Genomic DNA, 8,223 nt, shown 5'->3' with positions numbered 1-8,223 from the left:
CACAAGAGCATATATGCATAGAAAGAGGTCTGGAAAGACATATGCCAAAGAATTAAAAGAAAACAAATTTCTGGAGTGATGAAGAGAGAAAAAATATATAAGGAGTATTTTTTCTTTTGTGCTTTCCTTGTATTTTCCAAAGCTCCTATGACAAATGTTCATTATTTACAGTGAGAAAAAAAAATTTTTTTAGAAACATCCACAAGGATGCATTACTAGAACTATTATGCTAAGCTCAAAATAATCACCCATGATGAAAACTGGACTTTTTAATATGTATCTATACATATTAACTACTCCATTAAAAAAACCTCAAAACAATTATATGCAGCCCATTTGTTCCTATAATAATAAAAAATACATTAACTAAGTGGCATTTAAGTGACTTGTGGCTAACATGTTTCTATAATGAGCTTGTGACACTCAGCAAGGGTTTAGAGAAGGTTAACTGCCCTGCACCACTGTTGAAACAAGTATTTTCTCTCTTGAACATAGTAGCACTTACTGATGTAACCTGGCTTGCCATTTTTTTGATAATAAGCCTATACATTTCTCTTAATCAGGAGTCTCAAAAATGCCAAGATTCTAAGACAAGAATTATCATCTTTGGTAGATAAGAACCCCTGGCACACAGGGGATCAGAGAAGACATATCCAGTGGGTACTGAGAAACATGGAGATGGTCCAGGACTATCTGGTGGGGCTCTTCAGTGTTTCCAGAGAAGATATGTTCTAGTTTTCATCTGCTGTGCAACAAGCCATCCTGAATCTAGTGGTATAAAACAATAGTCATGCCTTATCGCCTCTCACAATTCTAGGGGTTGACTGGACTCAGCAAGATAGTTCTCTGGGTTCTCCCCATTTGGCTGTGGTCAGATGTTGGCTGAGGCTGGAGTCATCTAGAAGGCCTCCTCACTCACATGTCTGGTGGCTGATGCTGCCTGGGATTTCTCACAGCAGAAGCTAGCTAGCATGAAGATTCCTGAGGCAGGTGGAAGTTTTTTCTAATGAAGCCTCAGAAGTCCTAAAGCATCACTTCTGCTGTACTCTAATTAGTTACAAAGGAGTTACAGTTCATACTCAAAGGGTGAAACTGACACCATCTCTCTCAATGGGAAAAGTGTCAAAAGATTTTGCAGTTTAAAACCATCAGTCTACCCTGGAGCCAGATGCAGATGGCTGCAAGAGTCATCTCTCCCAAGATTTCCTAAAGTCCTCTTAACTCATTAGGATTAAGCTAGTGCAGCAGGACCTTGTGTCATGCAAATTGGCCCAGGGTGCAAAAGTGGCCCCTCTGGTAAAGTTCCCTTAGTACTGATCCTATCTGAACTTCTTGGAACTAAGGAGACAAGTTGTCTACCCTTTTTTCAAGCAGCTAACATTGGTGACTTGATGGGACAGAGGTGAGATCTACTGCTTTTTTTCATAAAAGGGCAAGGGGAGGCACATAGTAGCCATTCATTCATAACAATTCTGAAATACCTCTGGGCTCAGTTCTTTTCTCTGGGAACACTCCAATATTTGCCTCTCAGTTCTTGGTCCTGCCCTCTAAATTCTTTCCTATTAAAAAAAAAAAAAAAAAAAGTTGTCTGGGGTATGGCTCAGTGGTAGACCACTTAGTATGCAGGAGGACCTGGGTTCAATGCCCAGTGCTGCAAAAATAAAAACGACACAGGGTTTGTAGTTGATTATTGTACAAGTTGAGGGATCAAAGGCTATTTTTCATTTTACATTGTTTCCATCCCTATTAGTCCAAGCTGTGGCATGTCTGCCAATAGAATCATCTTAAAAACTTGTGGTTTATTTTGAGTTTAACTGGGGATTTACTCCATTACACAAATGCCAAACCCACAAATCTCTTTGGGACAAGCTTGCCTACCTTGGGCTTTCTGTAATGTTGCTTTGGGAGAAGGCCATGAAGTTTCTTAAGACCCCTCCTTCACCTTTTATTTTTAAAATGGGGAGGACCAGTGAGGCACACACTTGGAAGGTCTTGTCTGTGTGTGTGGTGCAGGGATGGACCCAGAGCCTCACACATGCAAGGCAAGCACTCTACCACTGAGCTATACCCCCAGGCCTATATTTTGAAAGGGTCTTTGGGGCCTCATCTAAAATCTCCCTGAGGTCTTCCAGACAAACTCTTGGCTTCATCTTTAGAACATGTTTTACTGGGTTTGTTCTTTGGACAGGACCTTTTTAATTTCAGTATCCTTTGCCATCTGGGCAGGCTTGGAATAAGACCGTTAACAATTTTAAAAAAAGTTATCAGGTTTTAGTTCCTTTATTTTATTTAATAGTTCTTCCTTTAGCTTCTCTTTTCTCTCATTTTATTTTAGGTAGATATAAGACATATTGCCCATTCAACAATCTGCCTGGAGATCTCAATAGTTATTCTTTGAATTACTAGACACATTTCTTATTCACCTAATATTGAACACGGTGATGTTGCAAAAACATTCATTGTCACATAGTAAGGGATTCCTTTCCTCCAACTTCCAATAACATTTTCTTCATTTTAATTTATGCCCTTACGGGCCCTCAAGATCCATCAAGTTTCCACCAAGTTGCTCCGAGGTTTTGCCAACTTCTACCTGGTGCCTAGTCACAAATGTGTCAGGGTTTTGAATGACAGGACCCTACTTTGATAACCAATTATTCTGTTACTGGGGCATAACAAACTACTGTAAGCACAAAAGGATGGGAAACAGACCTCAGATAGATTCAGACAAGTCTTTACTCCTTCGCAAACTCAGACGCCTTTGGGGTCTATTTTCCAGATGGGGAAAATGGCCGTCAGTTAGAGAGGGGATTTTGGTTTTATAGGGTACAATGATGTAATCATTGGGAGCTGTGTACGTGTAGTCTTGACCATCAGGAGCTAGTCAAACAGGTTAAAACTAATTTAGGAAGGTAGTTGTAAAAGGTTGAAACTCAAGTGTTGTCTAGGGGAGATAAAAGTCCAGATCCCAGGGATGAGCACTCAAATCTTGCCCGCTGGTATTTGCTGTGCTCCCGTTCAGGACTAATTAGCCATGGGGAAGGTCATGGTTTAGGGTCCAGCATTCAGTATCCGCCCCTTTCCCCCAGGGCCCATTGTTCCTTGGTTAGTTTCTCCTCCCTCCTCCGAGCCTCACCTCTCTCCATTTTTCTTTGGGGGCTATGTTGCAGGGATATTATTTTCCATAACCTTTCTGCTACCATTATCTCTTGGTCCGCACTCCTGTCGGCCTCAGATGGGATTTCCACTCCACTTGGAGCCTCATGCAATTGCAGTCAGATGGTGGATGGGGTTGGAATCTTGGAAGGCTTCCTTACAGGACTGGTGGTTAATGGGGACTGCTGGTTTGGATGGCCACAAGCAAGACATTCCACAATCTAGGATTCCTTACAGCATGCTGAGAACATAGCGACAGCAACCCTCCCAAGACAGCAAGGTAGAAGTTGTATTGTTGTTTCTAACCTAGACTCCAAAGTCACACAGCATCATTCCCACAGCATTCTACTATTCAAGTAGAAAAACTACACTCTACTTTTCAAGACTGTTGGAAACTTCTGTGTACATCTTTAAAAACCTCCTGGCCTCTGTTCTTTTCAGTTTAAGGTATTTGAGGTGTCTCATGCTCAAAATTGAGGAAAACAGTCTAGGATAGTAAAGTCAGAGAGCACATTTAGGTTTGAAGGCTTGACTTACTCATTTTCTGTGAACTTCAGCAAACCAACTGACCTCTCTGAGCCAACTGCTCCATCTGATTCTACAAATATGAAAGATAATTTCCAATAAAGGGAGTTAGTATAGGTGTGCTAAAGAGAACATACTTACCTTTTAAGAGAAACACAAGCAGCACTGATCATTAAGAGTTGGTAATCCACTTACTTTCTTACTGAACCACTTGTGGCTCACACACACACAAAAATGTGTTTGTACAAAGTTTTCTGGTCAAGAAACACTACTTTGGCTTGTGATCAAGTCTACTGTAGAGCAATGACAACTTTGAGCTGATGGGGATATACATTCTTTGGATTAAATTAAAGTCTATTCAGGATCAGACTGAACATCCCTCCCCATCCTGCATTATGTTAGCAGAGTATAAACACTATCTGGGGATGGTAAAACACATTTAGTGTCTTCCAAGTATAAGCCACTGGGAGAGGTACATACATACTTCATTTCCACCTACTGACTTAAAGGCTACTACATGAGATCACACAAGTGTATAGAGAACTATAATAAAAGGCAATGTCCTAAGCATGACTCAGTTCTTAAAAATTATGAGTTATGAGAAGGGAGGGTTCACAACAAGTCAACACAGCATTCTATAATAAAGAGCATTTTGAGAAGGCCCTTGTAGAAATAGTAGGATAGTCACAAGCAAAGATGTGAGGCAAAAATGATCTTGACATTTATTCCCTTGGATCACTACAAAGGTCTGTTGAGGAAATAGTTTCAGTGGGGCTTAAGATATATGGAAATAGGTAACTGGAAAGATACTTTGAAACACTGAGTATTTTGAGGTGTTAAAAATTACTAAGCTCAACTAAAAAATTAAGTGCCTCAATAAAATTATAAAAATCCAACTCTATTTTCTCTCCAAAATGATCTACAAGCTAGGGGCTGACTACCCCCATTCACTGAGCATTAAGATTTTCTCAGTCTGCTTTCAAGATAGAGGGCTCCCAAGGACATTGACCCATCTGTCCTCTCCTATCAGTTTAACCTCTGAGCTTTCCAGGATCAAGAAAGCATCCTTGGGCTGAGGATATGGCTCAGTTGGTAGAGTGCCTACCTTGCAAGCATAAGGCCCTGCGTTCAATCCCCAGCACAGCAAAAAAAAAAAAAAAAAAAAAAAAAAAGGCAGCATCCTTTTAATATAACACACCTTCACTGGTCATGCCAGCAAGACGAAAAGGAGCTGATACTTTTGATATAGGAATTCCCTAGATTGACATCTTATCTTCTGCAAGCTTCCAGTGAGTAAAGTATCAAGTTTTGGGAGCCAGGCAACCTAATCATCATAAACATAATTTCAGTTCAGTTGCCTTCCAATGGTTTCTTCTTGGGCAAATCAGTTAATATCCCCAAGTTCCTCATACTGAAACTGGAGTTTGAGATGAAACCAGATTCTCCACTTTTGCTAGCAGGTAGGGTCCATCTAAATTACAGGCCTCTACTGCTGATAAAGCCTATTTTAGTGTTAGCAACTAATCAGTGAAGTGGCTGCTGGGGTGAGCTCCCAGGGTTCCAACCAGAAAAACCTTATTCTTCACCATTACTACTGAAATCACGTGTTGCAGCTCTCCATGGTGGGCTTGGAGACCACCATGCAATACTACAGTATTGCAGCAGACCCCAGAAGCTTGCTGTTAATTTCTTTCTGGGTTCTTGTCCCAGGATTGCAAGAATGAAACCCAAGGACAATGCAAAGGGAGAGTAGGATTTGAGAAGAAAAGCGGCAGATATCTCACTGGGTGAGAAGGGACCTGAGAGCAGACTGCCACCCAAGTGTACTAGACTAGAAGTTAATGTAGTTGCCAGGTAGGGTCAATGGTCAAAATTTATGCTAAACAGATACTGGAAAAGTGTTAAAGCTATTGGTTTGGCTTGTACCTTTTGACTGGTTATCCCTTGAGTCTGCAGCCTTCACTCAGTTCTGTATCCGCCCCCATGCCCCAACTCCCAGGTGCTTAGGGACAAGAGGCCCTTTCCCCTTCTAGGAAATTAAAGGGTTGGCTGGAATGTTTGGAATGTTTCTACAGGTTAATTTTATGCAGTCAGTGGTCTTTAAAAGAAAGTCTCTCTCTCTCTTTTTTTGTATTAAGTGCCTGCCTGTTTCACTATCTATCCTCTTATTTGATAATTATTAAAATGCCTGTAATCCCAGTGACTGGGGAGGTTGAGGCAGGAGGATTACAAGTTCAAGGTCATACTCAGCAACTTAGTGAGACCCTGTCTAAAAAAACAACAAAACCACAAACAGGACTGGGGACGTAGCTCAGTGGTAAAGAGTCTTTGAGTTCAACTCCAGTCCAAATAAATAAAATCCCTTACTAATTGGGTTGTTGTGATGAGCCAAGATAAGTACTTGACATGCAGGTCGACACAGTGAATGCTCAAAAAACAGAGCTATTATTATTATAAGCATAATAACAAAACCCTGATAAAAATTAACATCAAAAGACTAATAGTCTTATTTTTATCTTGTTAGGTACAACCTATGTACCATGTTAGATGACTGCACAAATTTTTATTTTATACTAATTTGTATTATTCTATTGCCTTCTAAATTTATAATTCCAGACACATTGCTGGGCATGTTAGTTATTTCCATACAACACAGCAACAGAAATTAACATGCTGAAAAAATACAATAATGTTTCTAAAAAGTCAGTCATTGATTTATGTATTTAAATGGCTATTATGTGCCAGAATCTGTTCAAGGTGCTGAGGACATGATGAAAAGACAAAAAAAGGTCCCTGCTTTTTTTTTACGGAGTATACACTCAAGAGGGAGAAGAGACAATAAACAAGCAAACACACACAATGAGGTGAGGAGTGCTAAGGGCTAGGAAGTAAGTTCAAAGAGCAGGCATCAGAACAATGGGGGTCATCTTCAGACTTCTTTAGACATCAAAGGAAGTCTATTTTCTATAGACAGGGTGGTCAGAGATGATCTTCCTGAGGAAGAGACATTTATATGCAGATGTAAATAAAGACCGCCAAGAGATTTGGAGGAAGAACATAAATATTACATATTAAAAAATCTCTCTCACCTTTCTTTTTCCAGCACTGACTCAGTGGGCCTTAAAAAGCTTAAGTAGCTGATATTCCAAAAATAAAGAACAAATTCACTTGTTGTTTTTTTTTTTTGTTGTTGTTGTTTTTTTGGTGCTGGGGATTGAACCCACGGCCTTGTGCTTACAAGGCAAGCACTCTACCGACTGAGCTATCTCCCCAGCCCCCAAATTTACTTGTTAAGAAACTTATTTCTCAGTATCTTGTGCAGAATCAAAAGTTCTATAGTTTTGGACTGAAGTCATGGCTCAGTGATAGAGCGCTTGCCTAGCATGTGTGAGGCACTGAGTTCGATTCTCAGCACCACACATAAATAAACAAGATGAAGCCCATTGACAACTGAAAAAATATTTTAAAAGTTCTATAGTTTAAAAAACTTAATAGATGGATTAAATATTTAATTTTAAAAAAATGAACAATATCTATAAGTATTTGGAGAAAATTATTATAAATTTATGTAAACTTGAGATGGGTTCAACTCTTTGAAGCCACGAAAATAAAAAACCATAAATGCAGCTTTCCAACTTAGTCCTGGCAGAATAACTCTCACCAAGAGGGGTGGTGAGAAGGGTCATGTGCCATCAATGATGTGGTAACAATCAATACACTACGGATATGTACAAGTGCATTAATGAAGCAGACTTAAGAAGCACTTATCCCAGTGCCTCAGTGTTATGACTAACATGCATGAGGCCCTGGGTTCTATCCCCAGCAAAAAAGGGAGTTGAGGGGTGGGGCGGGGAGAAAGACTGATCTCCAGAAATCTGCCATGAAGACAGGGATTCCACACATGTACTTAGATCCGAGGCTCAACAAAGCTGCCAGGCAAAGGAATAAGGAAAGTCCTATATCACACTGTTGGGTTAAACAGTGATAAGTGCCTATGGAAACTTGCAGTAAGACAAAGGTCTCTAAAAGAATGTGATAAGAGGGAAATGGGGAGGAGGAGCTAGCCACTTCCCTTATCTCTCTAATCCTTGGGAGAGGATCTGAAGAGAGTGACCCTGGTTGTAAAGGAACATAATCATAAAACATCCCAAAAAAGTCACCTTTACATGCAAATTATAATACATTTTTTTTTCCCTAACTGGTAGGCACTGTGCGGCTCTCCGTTATATCCTGGCCTGCTGCTGGCAAGGGGTAAATAATAAAATGTTCAAACCTCTCCAATCAGTCCTCCAGGTTCTTTCTTTGGGACTAGAAAACAGTACGCTGGAGCCTGTGCAGCTCCGGGGCTGAACGCATAGCCATGTGTTTCTGTCCAGAAAAATATAATGAGGATGAATATTCATAAAGTAAGTTCTATATTTTGGTTATCTACACACTAAAAACCACTTTCAAAGATCTAGACAATGTATATAAGAATTAACTGGTGATTACCAGTGTTATACAACAAGAGCAAAACAAAAACATAAAGGCAAAGAATGTGATGTT

Source organism: Sciurus vulgaris (assembly GCF_902686455.1).
Source record: "Sciurus vulgaris genome assembly, chromosome: 8".
NCBI lineage: Eukaryota > Metazoa > Chordata > Mammalia > Rodentia > Sciuridae > Sciurus > Sciurus vulgaris.
Note: the sequence above shows the minus strand (reverse complement) of the source record.